We start from the raw sequence: 2,141 nt of genomic DNA, 5'->3' as shown, positions 1-2,141 counted from the left end.
ATGTTCAAGCGATGCTTCCTACAACGTTACCGCGACTTTACAGATACGTTTTTTCCCCACGAGGGCCGCATCCGCGCACTGTTGATATGACATTCAAGCAATGTTTCTCTTACGAAGCGATGATATTGCAGCAATGTACAGGTAACTTACAGTTACATGTATCTAATATACATGCAACAATAACTAGATGAAAATATTATAAGTTAACTTTTTCCTAGACAGACGATTGTTGACTGCATGATAAGCGAGCACTTCAAACGTCGTCCTCATAAACTCCTGAAAGGTATAAACTGGCATTTTAGACTGCATGTTTATACATTTGATCCCTACACTGACCAACACACACAATTAAGGCAGTCCGGCAAAATAACAAACTAAGAAATGGCGGAATTTTAAAGCAAGGAACATGCCAGCTAGCGTAAATAACAACACTGACACTCTTTAAGATGAAAGAACATGTGCGTTTTATTTTACCATTAACAATCGATCCGAATACGTATTGTGTTAAAGCAATTGAATTTCGCAAGTACGCTGTTTCAGCCGTTGTCTTCGTTTTTCTCCTCCTGGGCTTGCTTGTTCTTCTGCCTTGACAAGTCAGTTTGATGACATACTTGACGGCCATGAAGCAGTAACATGGGGTTGTTACTGCCACGCTTCTGCGAAATGAAAAAAAGCTGTAGTTTAAGAGAAGTTGCAAAGTTGTTACAGCATAGACAATGTCTCACCTCTCAGAACACCAGGACTTTTGGCATACAATATGGCCTCATCAATTTTCTTGTACTGGCACTTCAAATGAGGTTTGACTGCCATTCCTGGAAAACAAACAAAATGGCATTGCTCTAACACACAGGGTGCTCAGAAGCTCACCTGCAGTTTGGATGACGCTTGCTGCCAGATGAGCTTATTCGTGTGTCAATGTTGTGGTGCTGGTAAATCATAAGGTATTTCTGAAACAAAACAGAGTGTATAGAAGTGGTTCAGAAAACTGAAGTGAAGCAAATTTTAGCTAATAGAGAAAACCTTACCTTTAGGAAGGAATATTATAGCAAAACAGGCCTCTTCACTTTTCACTTTGTCTTGCTTGTTTAACTTTTTCTAATGCCCGTGCCAACTTTATGACGCACATCGCTTGAGTTGGTTTCTCAAGCATCCCTGGAAAACAGAAAAGGACAAAATACTGAATTATATAAAATACCTTACAGCTTTCTTTCCAGGCCATTGAGTAATTAAGTGAAAAGTCTTCGATCAGACAGCTTGCCAGAGAATTTTCAATTAACAAGAGAAGCCGACCAACTGATGACGACGTGGTACGTCGGCAATCATTGAAAGAGGACGATAATTACCTCAATGGCCATAAGCATAAAAACGCAACGAACAAAAATTAGTAAACAGGCAAATGTAAAGAAGGGAAACATTACATGTACAACTAGATGAAATTACAACCGTGTATTTTCTTGGTTGCCTAATTTTACCTTTTGCTCTCGAAAAATGTGCTAAAAACTGGCTTGAGCTGTTTTATTTTCTTATTTTTATTTATTTTTGATCATTTAATTTATTTATTTTTATTTGTCATTTATTCTCTTTATAGTTATAAGCATCCGACGTAGACCAGCCTTTCACATGGAAAATATGTGAATACTACAAAGACGTCAGGCGTTGTTTTACATCGTAAGATGGTTCGCATAAGCAGCTGATAACATATGGCTTAACTGCAACGCTAAATTGTGTTCCGTTACAGCATGCCGCCGAAACTCGCGTGAAATTAAACATAACAAAGTTATATTTATTAGTTGTATTTTTCGCGTTCGTGAGCAGCTGCGGCGAGAAGTAAATTAAAAGCCAATCGTACATATCAAGGTTCTTGCAGAACATATATATATATATCAGCATCATAACAAAAAATCTACTACTGAGCGCCCACCTGATTTCTCATTATACTCTTTCCATAAAATTTAAGTGAATACGTGTTCCCCTTTTACAACCGTACGCATTCACAAAAGCAAGGATATGCTTAGAAGTTAGAAACGGGAGGGCAATCCTGTTCCCGCTCTTTTACGAAGTAAACTGCATTCGAAAGAACGAGGCGAGCTCAGAAAATCGAGCGCTTACCTTCACTGGTCGGTTGCTATGAACTTTCCGGC

At 38.6% G+C, this 2,141-nt stretch overlaps 1 long non-coding RNA gene across 4 annotated transcripts in view; it reads right to left on the bottom strand.

The window, feature by feature from the left end:
- Positions 1–440: 440 nt before the first annotated feature.
- LOC144152112 (uncharacterized) overlaps positions 441–2,141 on the bottom strand; it is a 1,834-nt gene continuing 133 nt past the window's right edge. Inside the window, exons 1-4 of one of the 4 annotated variants that reach the window (XR_013319062.1) lie at positions 2,110–2,141; positions 1,026–1,152; positions 726–947; positions 441–656 (exon numbers count right to left, since the gene is read on the bottom strand). The exon at positions 2,110–2,141 is cut by the window's right edge and continues 133 nt beyond it. This is a non-coding gene — a long non-coding RNA (uncharacterized LOC144152112). Of the gene's footprint in view, positions 675–725; positions 948–1,025; positions 1,351–2,109 lie in introns of those variants that run through there. The other 3 variants (XR_013319063.1, XR_013319061.1, XR_013319060.1) reach the window with 3 other exon arrangements.

Source organism: Haemaphysalis longicornis, unplaced genomic scaffold (assembly GCF_048455015.1).
Source record: "Haemaphysalis longicornis isolate Haplotype H1 unplaced genomic scaffold, Haemaphysalis longicornis Haplotype H1 scaffold_9, whole genome shotgun sequence".
In the NCBI taxonomy this organism is placed as follows: Eukaryota; Metazoa; Arthropoda; class Arachnida; order Ixodida; family Ixodidae; genus Haemaphysalis; species Haemaphysalis longicornis.
Note: the sequence above shows the minus strand (reverse complement) of the source record. Positions and strands in the feature narration are given on the sequence as shown.